Source organism: Narcine bancroftii, chromosome 10 (genome assembly GCF_036971445.1).
Source record: "Narcine bancroftii isolate sNarBan1 chromosome 10, sNarBan1.hap1, whole genome shotgun sequence".
In the NCBI taxonomy this organism is placed as follows: Eukaryota; Metazoa; Chordata; class Chondrichthyes; order Torpediniformes; family Narcinidae; genus Narcine; species Narcine bancroftii.
This window is the reverse complement of record NC_091478.1, coordinates 23349709-23365043: the sequence shown is the minus strand read 5'-3', so window position 1 is coordinate 23365043 and position 15335 is coordinate 23349709. Positions and strand designations below refer to the sequence as shown.

The 15335-nt window shown below is 40.3% G+C and overlaps 1 protein-coding gene across 2 annotated transcripts in view; it reads right to left on the bottom strand.

Annotated features, from left to right (window-relative positions):
* The window catches only part of LOC138744296 (arsenite methyltransferase-like), a 36431-nt gene that overhangs the window by 8133 nt on the left and 12963 nt on the right, over positions 1 to 15335 (bottom strand). The gene's annotated exons all lie outside the window — the stretch shown is intronic.

Genomic DNA, 15335 nt, shown 5'->3' with positions numbered 1-15335 from the left:
GTGTGAAGAAGTTCCCCTTAATGTTCCCCTTAAACTTTTCCCATTTCACCCTTAACCCATATCCTGTGGTATGTATCTCACTTAACCGCAGTGTGGAAAGCATTTATCTATACCCATCATCATTTTATATCTCTACTAAATCTCCCCCCATTCTTCAGTGCTGAAGGCAATAAAGTCCTAACCTGTTTAACCTTTCTCTGTAACTCAGTTCTTCGAGTCCTGGCAACATCCAAGTAAATAGTAAATCGTCTTGGCACTCTTTCAATCTTATTGATATCCTTGCTGTAGTTAGGTGACCAAAGCTGCAGACAATATTTCAAATTTGGCCCCACCAATGTCTTATACAACTTCACCATAACACCCAAACTCCTGTATTCAGTTAATTTAATTTATGAAGGCCAATGTGCCAAAACCTCTCTTTACAACCCTATCCACCTGTGACACAATTTTCAGAGAATTATGTATCTGTATTCCCAAATCCCTCTATTCTATTGCACTACTCAGTGCCCTACCATTTATATACCCTACCTTGGTTTATCCTCCAAAATGCAACACCTCAAACTTGTCTGCTTTAAACTCCATCTGCCATGTTGCATGTCATTTCTCCAGCTGGCCTAAGCACCTTGGCAAGCTTTGAAAACCTTCTACACTGTCCTCTACACATCCAGTCTCTGTGTCATCTGCAAACATGCTGATCCAATTTACCACTTATCATCTAGATTATTGATATAGATGACAAATAACAATGGACCCAGCACTGATCCATTAAACGTACAGAAGAGGAACAGGCCCTTCATCCATGAGTCTGTGCTGAACCTGCTGCCCTTAGCAAACTAAACCTCCACTGGTTGCACTTGCTAGACCATTTTCACCCATCTACGTAGAAGTCTTTTCAAACATTATCATTGTTTCTGTTTCCACCACTACCTCTGGCAGCTCATCCCAGGCACCCAACTCTCTTCCTTAATTTCCTCCCCCTCACCTTAAATTGTCATCTTACATCAAACCTCCTGAGCTCCCATATTCAATAGCACTGAACCACAAAGGAGTAGGAAGATCCCAACCTGTGACCAATCGGCAATCCCATGATGGGAATTTCTACCAGAGCCAATTGTTGGCAGAAGAGGAGAAAACAGCAAAGCACATGGAATTGAATGATAACAGGGTACAAGACCTCAAGTCTCAGTAGGGCACATGTGTGGGAGAGATTTCTTCTGAAAGACCCATTCCACTCCTCCCTCTACCAGTCAGGGAGAAGGTTTGAGTGTGAGCTTGCACAGCAACAGATTGAAAGAGTTTCTCCCACGCAGCTCCCTGGCTCATGAATGAACCCCACAACATGCTGCCCTTTGCCATGTTGTAATCTTTCAAATGTAATGCTGTAACTGTGCTCTTGCTCTTCTACTTTAATTGGCTCTATGCGTGTTAGAGTCGACCTGCTAGACTGCTTAGAAAAGAACCCATCACACTGAGCATTTCACACCCCCCCCCCCCACCACCCAGGGCTGGGTGCTTAGTCCACTGCTGACCCACGACTGTGCAGCTAAACACAGCTCGAACAGCATCATCAAGTTTGATGATGACACGACCGTGGTGGGCCAGATCAGTAAGAATGAGGAGTCAGAGACGAGGTGCAGTCGCTAACAGACTGGAGCAACCTGTATCTGAACATTGTCGACTTTAAGAGGGCCCAGGGGAAAATCACACTCCACTGACCATTGACAGCTCCACTGTTGAGGTCAGGAGTATCAAGTTTCTTGGAGTGCACTTTGCAGAGAACCTCACCTGGTCCCTTAACATAAGCTCCATAAAAGCTCAGCAGTGTCTCCAACTCCTGCGAAGGCTGAGGAAAGTTCATCTCCCACCCACCCCACCCTATCCTCACTACATTTTACAGGGGATGTATTGAGATCCATTTCAGATTGCAAGACCCTGCAGAGGATAGTGAAATCAGTGGAAAAGATAATTGGGGGCTCTCTTTCCTACCATGAAGGACATTTACAACACTTGATGCAGGCGAAAGGCAATAAACATTTTGAAGGACTCCACACACCCCTCATGTAAACTTCCCTTCTGCCATCTGGTAGGAGGTACTGCAGCACGGGCCCGTATATTCAGATTGGGCAACAGCTTTTTCCTGCAAGCCATCAGGCTCCTGAACTCCAAGAACATTTGGGGATAGGGTGCCATAGACTGTTACTGCCCAAGTCTTAACATTTTAATGGGTTTAACTTCTATTCTAGCTTACATTTATGTAAATATGCTCTGTGGTCCTGGAGAAACCCTTTCATGTCTTTACTTTGCGAGCATGGTATGAACGATAAATAAAAGTGATGACTGTCTCAGTGACCGGCACCCAGTCCATAACCCTCCATACTCCTCCCATCTGTGCACCTATCCAACATTTTCTTAAATGTCAAAATTGAGTCCACATTCACCCCTTCAGCTGACAGTTTGTTCCACGTTCTCACCACTCTCCCCCTAATGTTCTCTTTAAACTTTTCACTATGCACCCTTAATCCATGTCCTCTAGTTCTTCTCTCACCCTACCTTAGTGGAAAGACCCTGCTGGGATTTACTCTATCAATAACCCTCATAATTATGTGGGCCTCCAATATTAGCAGTCTTTCAATATTGTTACACCAGAGTTATATGGATCCTTGATAAGCAAGGGGGTATGTGGGAATAGAGTCAAGCTTACAACCAGATCAACCATGACCGTCCAGAATAGCAGAGCAGTCTTGAGGGGCCATATGACCTACTTCGGCTCCTAACGGGGTATAGGAAGGGTTGGACAAACTTGGGTTGCTTCTTCTGGAGTGCTGGGGGCTAAGGGGAGACTTGATAGAAATTTGTAAAGTTAGGAAATAAAGTAGATGGTCAGTCATTTCCCTAGGTGAAAATGTCAGATACTAGAGGGACATATTAATGGTGGGGGATTAAAAGGGCATTTACAAGCCTTTATTTTAAAACACTGAGTTGTCGGTGCCTGGTTTGTACTGACAAGTGGTTGGTGAAGCAGACAGGTTTCAACATTTAAGAGCTATTTAGACAGCCTCATGAACAGACCAGAAATGGAGGGATGTGGACTCAGTGCAGGCAGATAGAAGGAATTTAATTTGGCATCATGACCAGCACATACATGATGAGCTGAAGGGCTGTTCATCTGCTGTATAGTTTTCCTTTCTAATCCATTTGTAACAAAGCGCAATGGGACAGGTGAGCAGCAGATGAATTGATCCTGACGCTCATCATTTGCAGGAATTCTCTCAATCCCAGAAGCTCTTTGTAGAGGTACATAAGATCGTGAAGGACATAGATCAGGTGGACAGCCAGCAACTTTTTCCTAGGGCAACAAAAGCAAGTACCAGAGGACATCTGTTTAAGGGAAGGGGAGGAAAGTTTAAGGAGGAGATGTCAGAGGTCAGTTTTTTTTTTAAAAAACTCATATTGGGTGATGGTGGATGCTGTTGCAATAGGAATGTTTAAAGACTCTTTAGATAGGAACACGGATGTTCAAAAATTTAAAAAAAAAGAGGCTTCAGTGTGTGAGGTCGGGAAGGATTAGAGCACAAGACAGGAGCAGAAATAGACTATTCAGCCCGAGTCTGCTCTGCCATACAATGAACTGATCCATTCTCCCACTCAACCCTGCTACTCCACCTTCTCCTCATAACCTTTGATGCCCTGGCTAATCAAGGACCTATCAATCTCTGTCATAAATACACCCAATGACTTATTGCATTGTAGGTCTGCAAAGGTCAGGACAACATCGGGGCTGAAGAGCCTCCACTGCGCTATGTTCTAGAAAATGTGTGCTCACATATTCGACTCAGCTTGTGTCTTCTTGTCCTCTGAACAACTCCCGGGGGAGAGCAAAGGTGAGGAATTTATCCCAATGTGTCAGCAAACAGAAGGGAGAGACTTTGGATGGGAGAATATGAACTGGGGAAGCAGCAGATTACAAAATGATGACCACTTTAAATCCATAATTCATAAAATGGCATGTTTGCATCCACAAAAATTCCTGTGGGAAAATTAAATCTTTGCATGAATCACAAGCTTGCACCAAGGTCGTTCAACAGAGATGCAGTAGGAAGCTGGCACCAAAACAAGCAGTGCTGTGGGTGACTGGAGGTGATTAGCACAAGGCTCCCACATCATTAGAACACAATGTTCACAACCTTGAAGTTGAACTCCACTCCCTTAAATAAATCTTTATCCCGTTGTTGATCCATATTTTTCCAGCTCTCAGGACAAAAGGAACATCTGCAGATGTACCTGATATGCTGACTGTCTATTGCCTTCCATGACCCCGCTGAGTTATTCCAGCATTAGGTCAGGATGAGAGAGTCGAGTTTGAATTTGCAGCTTTTCATGCTGCCAACGGGAAATCGTACAGTGTGGAAGCAGACCCTTTGGCCCCACTTGCCCAAAATATCCCACCACACTAGTCCCACCTGCCTGTGTTTGGACCATATCCCTTTGAACCCGTCCTGTCCACCTATCCGTCCAAACGTTTCTCAATAGCACCTTCCTCAACAACCTCCTCTGGCAGCCATTCCATTCATTCACCACCCTTTTCCCCTCATCTTAAATCTACGACCTTTGGCTATCGATTCTATAACCTGCACTGATTTACTATAACTACACCTGAACTTTTGTTTTACCTGCTGTACTTAATATCCATATCCACCCTTAATCTCTTGCCTGTTGACCTGTGCTCCTCTCTCCTGCCCCCCCCCCCCCACCCTGGTTCTTGATCCCTTCTTTTTATTTAGATGCTTGCCTGCTTTGTGCTCACACCTTGATGAAGCACTCAGGGCAGAAACATTGGTTACACTTAAGCCTCCTATAAGTGCTGCATGACCTGCTGAGTTTCTCCACCACTGTGAACAACAAGACCACCATCTCATTGAAGCACTGGATCCTAGACAGGGCACTGGGGAACAACCAAGATTTGTCACTCATCACTGCTCCAGTTAAATGAAGACATTTTACAACATGGAGACATTCTCCACATCTTGTTCAGAGACCTTGTCCTGCTTACCTGCCAACATGATTAAACCCTTCAGGACAAGGGAGCATGCTGAATTTGTATTTAATCACAACTTTCTGGAATGAACATGTTCGGTCCTGGATGCCAATAAATATATGGAATTGATTACACATTCTGGCTACTCCTTTTTTAAAGAAATATACAAAATTTCACATTCCTTCCCAAATATTACAATCTTGTGGCCTTTTCCTTTCCTGGGCATTGCTGAGATCGCAGTGAGACAATCATTTTAATATAAATTATAAGACATAGGACCAGAAATAGGCTATTCAGCCCATCAAGTCTGGTCTGCCATTTAATATTGAGCTGATCCATTCCCAAACAGCCCCAGTGCCCAGCCTTCTCCCCATAACATCTGATGCCCTGGCTAATCAGGAACCTATCAATTTCTGCCTTAAATACACCCAATGACCTGGTCTCTACAACCACCTGTGGTAACAAATTCCATATTATCACCACCCTGTCTGAAGTAATTCCTCCGCATCTCGGTTCTAAGCAGATGCCCTTCAATCCTGAAGTTGTGCCCTCTTGTCTTAGCCTCTCCCACCATGGTGAAACAGCCTTTCTACATCTACTCTGTTCACGCTTTTCAACATTTAAAATGTTTCAATGAGATGCCCTCTCATTTTCCTAAATTCCAATGGCAGGGAAAGAATCATCAAACGTTCCTCATGTGATAACCCTTTCATTCCCAGAATCATTATGTCAGTATCTGATGTAACTTCCAAACAACTTCCTCAGAAAATCTGCCCACACCTCACAGCTTGTTGCTTTTGTATCAGGAAGAGAAATGGAATTCCAATCAAGGGGTCCAAAATTCCATGACTTGCTTTAACACATGCTGAAAACATGATTTTGGAAAAATGTACACAAGAAAATCATGTAGTGGATGAACCCCTCTCCAATCTTCACTTCCAACCTTTTGAATAGACTTGAAATGTGACAACAATGGCATTTTTTTGGTCAGTCCTTGTAATATATGGTTTAATTATCTAGTTTGTAATGGTGTCAACTTTTGTTTGATAACTCTCTCATGGCATGCTTTGGGATGTTTACATTGTTCAAGGTGAAATGGGTGGCATAGTGTTGGAGTTAGCACTGTCTGTAAGGAGTTTGTATGTACTCCCCATTTCTGCGTGTGTTTTCCTCAGGTGCTCCAGTTTCCTCCCACCCTTCAAAAATTACTGGGCTGTAAATTAATTTGGGTGTTATTCGGCGGCATGGGTTTAAATGGCTGGAATCTGCTTCTACCATTTAAATTTGAAAGTGGTTTCACCAGGAACACTACAGCAGAGACACATGCCCATTCCGCCCTTCTAGTCTGTGCCAAACCATTCTTTTTGCCCCATCCCACTGATCTGCACCCAGCGTATAGTCCTCCATACCTCTCCCATCTATGTAACTATTCAAATTCTTCTTAAATGTTAAAATTGAGCCTGCATTCACCAGCTCAGCTGGCAGCTCATTCCATACTCCTACAACTGTCTGTGTGAAGAAGTTCCCCTAAACTTTTTGCCTTTCACACCTAACCCATGTCCTCTGGTTTGTATCTCTTCTACCCTCAGTGATAAAAGCCTATCTACATTTAGTGTCTACCCCCCTCATAATTTTAAATACCTTTACCAAATTTCCCCTACTTCTACACTCCAGGGAAAAAAGTCTTCACCTGCTTAACCTTTCCCTGCAACTCAGTTCCTGGAGTTGGGGTAACCTCCTAGTAAATCTTCTCTATACTCTTTCTCTCTTATTGATATCTTTCCTGTGGTTACAGTACAATTCTCTACATTTGGCATCACCAATATCTTATACAACTTTACCAATAACATCCCCGCTCCTATACTCAATATTTTGATTTAGGAAGGACAATATGAGAGGAACATAGGAAGTAGGAACAGGAGTAGGCCAAAAATGGCCCATCAAGCCTGCTCCGCCATTCAATACGATCATGGCTGATCTAATTTATGACCTAACTCCACCCTGGATGGGAGAGGTATGGAGGACTATAGACTGGATGCAGATCACGTGCTAGAGTAGTGGCCGGCAGGGGAATACCAGCCCTCTCCAGAAAAGAAGAAATAAAGTGAAGAAAATACAAAGTTCAAGAAATACAAAACATAACAAATAAAAGATAAAGTTGTAGAGAAAAGAAAGAAAATGGCACCCAAGAAGGAAAAAGTAAAAACGGGAAAAAAAAGAAACGACGCCGGAAGAGAAAGGAGAAGGCCTTATCTGCATGAAGAAGCAGGGAGCCGTCGTGGAGAAGAGAGCCCATACTCCAAGGTTGGTGACGACCCCGCAGAGTCGCGACCCCCCCTGGACGCTGGACTGAAAAAATGGCTCTCTGAGCCAAACATAAGTGCGCAGGGTACTGACTAAGGAGAAGAACACCAATGGGAGGGAGGCTCAGCAGAGGAGGGGGGCTCAGCAAACACACCGCGACCAGCTGAGGGATGCCTGACACCAGGGTTCTCAGCTGGAAGAGGAAAGCGACAGGAGAGGGAGTGAAAGGAAAGAAGAGCAGCAGCAGGAGGCCCAACAGTTGAGTTGCCCAGAAGAAGAGGACCAACAGCAAGAAGCCAAGCAAGAAGAAGCCCAGCAAAGTGAGACAAGCAACTCATCAGGAAAGTCAGAAGAGACACAGATACAATGAAGAGAAGAAGAAGACACAAACACAGGTACAGACACAGAAGAAGACCAAGATCTGCACAGAGAAATAGAAGGTAAAACAGATGGACAGAATATAGATAAAGTTTTTTTTCCAAAAACAAATGAGAGCATTGAAAGAATGGTTGACATTAGAATTTAGTGAAATTAAAAGAAAAACGAAAAGTATAGAAGAAAAAGTGAATAGATTAGAGCTGGTCATGACAGAAATAGGGAAAAGATTAGAAAATGTGGAAGAACGAGAAACGGCTGTAGAAATGGAAGTGAATGACTGAAGAGGAAAATTGGAAGACAGTGATAAAAAAATTAAAGAGACATGAGTTGTTAGCTCAGAAAATTGATATGTTGGAAAATTATAGTAGGCGAAACAACATAAAAATAGTGGGCCTAAAGGAAGATGAAGAAGGCACAGATATGAAGGAATTTTTAAAAGAATGGATCCTGAACGTCCTGGGAAAACAGGAAGGAATGAAAATAGAAAGGGCACACGGAACACTAGCTCCGAAACCACAGACACATCAACAACCAAGATCCGTTTTAGTAAAATTTTTGAGATATACAACAAGAGAAAATATACTGGAGCGGGCAAGGAATAAAATTAGAGAAGACAATAAACCATTGTAAAAATATTTTTTTACCCAGACACAAGTTTTGAACTCTTAAAGAAGAGGAAGGAGTTTAATACAGCAAAATCGATCCTATGGAAAAAGGTTATAAATTTATGTAAAGACATCCAGCTGTGCTTAAAATATTTATCCCTGGGGAGCAAAACAGACTGTTCTCGGATCCGGAGGAAGCACGAGAATTTGCAGAACGCCTGCAGGACAGAAGGAGAGATGAAGAGTTGTAACAAGAATGAAGAACGGCGATAAAATATATATAAAGATGTAAAAATAATGTATATGTAAGAACTAAAGAAGGGAAAGAGAAGGGAAGAAAGGAAATAAGGGGGACTAAAAAAGATGGTGAACTTTGTTATATGTGTAAAAAAAAGTCTTTTCGGGGGGGTGGGGGTGGGGTTGGGTGGGAGAGAATAACCGTCACTGCGAAATCAGTTGACGCTTGTGAGTGGGTTCGCAATCCAAATGGAGAGGGGAATTGTGGTTGCCCAGCAAGGGATAAGGGGCAACTCTGAGAGGGGGGGGAGAACATTTGGGGTTAAGGGAATATTGGATGTGGGAGTTGTTGAAGTATTTTATGTTTTAAATGTGTTGTCATACACTGAGTTTAAAAAAGGGAAAACTGAGAGATGACAATGGGGAAAAGGGGGATGGTGGTAGTGATGAAGTGGAAATGAGGTGTAAACAGGATATGAGATGGCCATGTTGAATTATATGACTATAAATATTAGTGGAATACATAACCAAATTAAATGGAAGAGGCTATTAAATTTACTGAAAAAAGAAAAAATAGACATAGCATTTGAGCAGGAAACACATCTAACTGAAGTGGAACATAATAAATTAAAGAGAGACTGGGTAGGGCACGTAACGGCAGCATCATATAATTCAAAAGCTAGAGGTGTAGCTATATTAATCAATAAGAATGTACCAATCAAAATAGAGGAGGAAATAATAGATCCAGCAGGGAGGTATGTAATGATAAAGTGTCAGATATATTCAGAATTTTGGAATTTGCTCAATATATATGCACCTAATGAAGAGGATCAAAAGTTTATGCAAGATTTTTTTTGAAGATTGTAGATACGCAAGAGAATATATTGCTAGGAGGGGATTTTAACCTTAATTTGGATCCAATGTTGGATAAAACTGGACAAAAGACTAGCAAAAAGAATAAAGTGGCCAAATTTATGGTTAAATCAATGCAGGAAATTAAACTTATGGATATATGGAGGAGGCAACACCCAAGGGAGAAGGAATACTCATATTATTCGAGTAGGCATAAAACATACTCAAGGATTGATATGTTTTTGTTGTCGGCCCATATTCAAGGGAGAGTTAGGAAAACTGAATATAAAGCTAGATTGGTATCTGATCATTCACCCCTGTTATTAGCAATAGAACTGGAGGACATCCCACCAAGAGGTTAAACTCCATGCTACTTAAAAGGCAGGAATTTAGAGAGTTTATTGAACGCCAAATTAAAATGTACTTTGAAATAAATACGGAGTCAGTGAAAGACAAATTTATATTATGGGATGCAATGAAAGCCTTCATTAGAGGGCAGATAATAAGTAATGTAACTAAGATGAAAAAGGATTACAATTGGGAAATAGAACAGGTGGAAAGGGAAATAGTAAGTACAGAAAAGGAACTTGCAACAAGGGATGATATAACAAAAAGAAGAAAATTTGCTGGACAAAAAAAATAAAATATGAAACATTACAAACGTATAAGGTGGAGAAGAACATAATGAAAATAAAGCAAAAGTATTATGAACTAGGAGAAAAAAACCACACAAAATATTAGCCTGGCAATTTAAAAGAGAACAAGCTAAAATAACTGTATTGGCATCAAGGAAAAAGGACAAACGAATTACATATAATCCAATGGAGATTAATGAGAACTTTAAGGAATTTTATGAACAATTACACCAAACTGAGAACGAGGGGAAAGATGATAAAGTTGAAGAGTTTTTAACTAAAACTGAACTGCCAAAATTGCAAGAGGAAAAAAACAAACTGATAAAACCATTTGAAATAGAGGAAGTCGAGGATATATTAAAAAAGCTGCCGAACAATAAAACGCCTGGAGAAGATGGATTCCCAATAGAATTCTATAAAACATTTAAAGAGTTATTAATTCCTCCTCTCCTGGAAGTAATGAACCAGATAGAAGAAACACAAAACTTTTTTGCCAGATTCATGTAAGACAGCAATAATTACAGTAATACCAAAGTCGGGGAAGGATCCACTAACACCAGCATCATATAGACCAATATCTCTACTTAATTCAGAATATAAGATAATAGCAAAATTATTAGCAAACAGATTGGCCGATTGTGTACCAAAAATAGTAAAACAAAATCAAACTGGATTTAAGAAAAGACGAACAGCGGATAATGCCTGTAAATTTATTAATTTAATTCATGCAGTTCAAGGAAATAAGATGCCAACAGTGGCTGTTGCTTTAGATGCAAAAAAAGCCTTTGACAGGGTAGAATGGAATTATTTATTCAAAGTATTACAGAGCTTCAACCATTGGCGAAGGTAACAGTAAATGGATATGTATCGAACCAATTTAAATTAAGTAGGTCAACTAGGCAGGGATGTCCACTATCTCCCTCACTGTTCACTTTAACAATAGAACCATTGGCAGAACTGATAAGAACAGAAAATAAAATGAAAGGGATAAAAATAAAGGAGAAATAAAATAAAATCAGTTTATTTGCAGATGACATCATAGTATACTTAACAGAACCAGAAATATCAATAAAAGAACTACATAAGAAATTGAAGGAATATGGAAAAATATCGGGGTACAAGATCAACGCAAATAAAAAAGATGCGATGCCAATGAGTAAAGCGGATTATACAGAATTTAAAAAGGAATGGCCATTTAAATGGCAAACACAAGCAATCCCTAGGTATTAGATTAGATAATAATTTAAGCCACTTGTACAAATTAAATTATCAGCCACTAATAAAGAAATTGCAGGAAGACTTAGAACATTGGAAAGAATTACCGCCTACGTTGATAGGGAGGGTAAATTGTATTAAAATGAATGTCTTCCCAAGGATACAATACTTATTTCAATCATTTCCAATTCCCTTAACAGAGAAATTCTTTAATGAACTTAAAAGAATAATGAGGAAATTTTTATGGAAAGGGGGGGAAACTGAGGATAGCGTTAGATAAATTAAAAGAGAGGTACAACCAAGGTGGCTTGCAGTTACCAAACTTTAAAAATTATTATAGAGCAGCACAATTAAGGTATTTATCAGATTTTTTATCAGACAAGGGAAAAACCAGATTGGATTAAGATAGAGCTAGATAAAATAGGGGAGAAGGTAGCGGAACATATACTTTATAAGTGGGATGAAAAGCTGGTAAGATATAAAAGCTCACCAGTATTGCATCATTTACTCAATATATGGAAGAAGATTCACTTAGAAAGGAAAAAAAACAAATTACCAAATACCAAAATTATTATTGACGCAAAATCAGCTAATCCTTTTCACAATAGATAACCTTTCCTTTAGAGAATTGGAGAGAAAAGGAATTAAAAGAATAGAAAATTGTTTTTTGGGAAATAATTTATTAACATTTAAACAAATGAAGTACAAATATGGAATAACTCATGGTATAATGTTTGTATACCATCAACTGAAAGCCTACTTAAAGGATAAATTGGGAAACAGACTGAGATTACCAGAAGGAAGGAGCTTTGAATATGTGATTACAGACACAATGATAATTAAAAGATTTATAACAAACATGTACATCAAGCTGCAAGAGAAGGAAAATGATGAAAGAAGCTATAAACCCAAACAAAAGTGGGAAAAAGATTTAAATATAAAGATAAAAAATGAAACATGGGAAAAGTTATGTTCTGGAACTATGAAGAATATAATAAACACGAGGTTACGCATGATACAGTATAATTGGTTACACAGGTTATATATCACGCCTCAAAAGTTAAAAAAAATGGGATCCAACATTATCAGATAGATGTTTTCGCTGTAAGAAGGAAATGGGAACAACAGTACATGCAATTTGGGCATGTGAGAAAGTGAAAAAGTTTTGGGAAGATCTAAATCAGGTATTAAATAAAATCACAAAAAAAACAACATACCAAAATATCCAGAGATCTTTCTTCTAAGTAATATAAGTAGCAAAGAATTAGGCCTCAAACTGGATGAAACGCAAAAAAGATTTATTATGATAGCCTTAGATGTAGCAAAAAATGTATAATGTCAACTTGGAAATCAGAAGAGAGCCTGAGATAACAGCAATGGTACATAGAAATGAATAAATGTATTCCATTAGAAAAAATAACATACAATTTATGTGTATATTTAAGAGGGAAATGTTTGTATATATTTTGGTTGATATGGTTCACTGTGAAAAATAAAAATTATTAAAAAAAGGAAGGACAATATGCCAAAAACTCTTTTTACAATTATATCCAACTGCGATGCCACTTTCAGGGAATTATGTATCTGTATTCCCAGGTCCATCTGATCTACGGCACTCCTCAGTGCCCTACCATTTACCGTGAATGTTCTTTCTTGGTTAGTCCTTCCAAATGCAACACCTCACACTTATCTGCATTAAATTTCATCTGCCAATTTTCAGCATATTTTTCCATCTTTGAAAACCTTCTTTGTTGTCCACAATCTTACTGTCATCTGCAAACTTGCTGATCCAATTTACCACATTAATGGTCCCAGCAGTGATCCCTGAGGCACACCACTAGTTACAGGCCTCCAGTCTGAGATGCAATCATCCACCACTTCTCTCTAGCTTCTCCCGTCCAGCCATTGTCAAATCCAGTTCACTACTTTACCATGAATACCTAGTGTCTGAACCTTCCTGACTAATCTTCCACGTGGGATCTTGTCAAAGGCCCTACTAAATATCATGTAGACAACATCCTCACCCTTTCCTGGTAACCTCCTTGAAAAACTCCAGGATTGGTTAAACATGATCTACCACACACAAAGCCACGTTGACTATCCCGAATAAGTCCGTGGCTATCTAAGTAATTGTATATCCGATCTCTTAGAACACCTTCCAATAATGATGTCAGGCTCTCTGGCCTATAATTTCCAGGGTTACTTTTCGAGCCTTGTTAAACAATAGAACAACATGAGCTACCCTCCAATCCTCTGGAACCACACCCATGGCTAAGGACATTGTAAAGAGCCCCTGCAATTTCTACACTAGCCTCCCTCAAAGCCCGAGGGAATATCTTCTCAGGCCTAGGGGATTTATCCATTCTTATTTGTTTTAAAACAGTGAGCATTTCCTCCTCTTTAATCTCTATAGGTTCCATGACCTCACTGCTTTTTTTCCTTACTTCCCATGAATCTGTGTCCATTTACTGATTGAAAATTGATTAAAAAAATTTAAGATGCCCCCATCTCTTTTGGCTCCATATGGAGCCGACCACTCTGATTTTCAATGGGACCAATTTTGTCCCTTTAATATACCTGTAGAAACCCTTAGGACTTTCCTGCACATTGTCTGCCAAAGCTACCTCGTGTCTTCTTTTAGCTGTCCTGGTTTCTTTCTTGAGGTTTTCCTTGCATTTTTTTAAAATACTCCTTATTTGCTCCATGTTGCCTAACCTACTATACTCCCCTCTCTTCTTCTGAACCACATCCCCAATACTCTCAAAAACCCAAGTCCCCTATGCCTTCTTAACCTTGCTTTTGATCCTGACAAGAACGTATAAACTCTGTACTCTCAAAATTTCACTTTTGAAGGACTTCCACTTAACTCACACATCCTTGCAAAAAACAACTTATCACAATCCATGCATTTTAGATCCTTTCTCATTTCCTCAAAATGAGCCCTTCTCCTATTTAGAATCTCAACCTGAGGCCTAGAACTATCCTTCTCCATAATTAACGAAAATAATGGCATTATGATTACTGGACTCAAAATGTTACCATACATCTGCCACCTATCTGTATTGCACTCTCTCTAGTTGGTACCTCTATATATATATTGATTTAGAAAACTTTCCTGAACACATCTGACAAATTCCAAGCCATCCAGCCCTTTCACAGAATGCAGATCCCACTCAATATGTGGAAAATTAAAATCTCCTACTATCACGACCTTGTGTTTCCTGCAGCTGTCTGCTATCTCTCTACAGATTTGCTCTTCCTAATCTCGTTGACTATTGGGTGATCTATAATACAACCCCATGAGCGTGATCATACTTTTCTGTTCCTCAGTAGACGAGCCATCTAGCCTGTCCTGTCTGAGCACAGCTGCGATATTTTCCCTGATGAGCAATGCCACTCCTCCCTCTTATCCTCCCCATTCTATTGTGTCTAATGCGACAGAAGCCCGAAACATTGAGCTGCCAGTCCTGCCCCCCTGCAACTAAGTTTCACTAATGACCACAATGTCATAATTCCATGTGTCAATCCACACTCTAAATTCGTCTTCCTTTCCTACAATATTCCTTGCATTGAAATAGATGGCCCTTAGAAAATTTTCACCACATACAACCTGTTGACTTCTAACGGTGCATGCAATTTTCACATCATCTTTTGCCTCCTCCTCTCCTCCATCTACTCTGTCAATCTAGTTCCCCTCCCTCAGCAAATCTAGTTTAAACCCACTGGAGCAGTACTAGCAAACCTTCCCTCAAGGATATTAATCCCCCTCCAGTTCAGATGCAAACTGTCCTGTTGGAACAGGTCGCATCTTCCCTGGAAGAGAGGCCATGATCCAGAAACCTGAAGCCCTCCCTCCTGCACCATGTTTTTAGCCACATGTCAATCTGCATTATCCTCCTATTTCTAACCTCATTAGCATGTGGCATGGGTAGCAATCCTGAGATCACTACCCTGGAGGTCCTGTCCTTCAACAGCGCCTAACTCCCTGAACTCTCCCTGCAGAACCTCCTCACCCTTCCTACCATGTCATTGGTCCCTACATGGACCATCTCATCTGGCTGCTCACACTCCCTC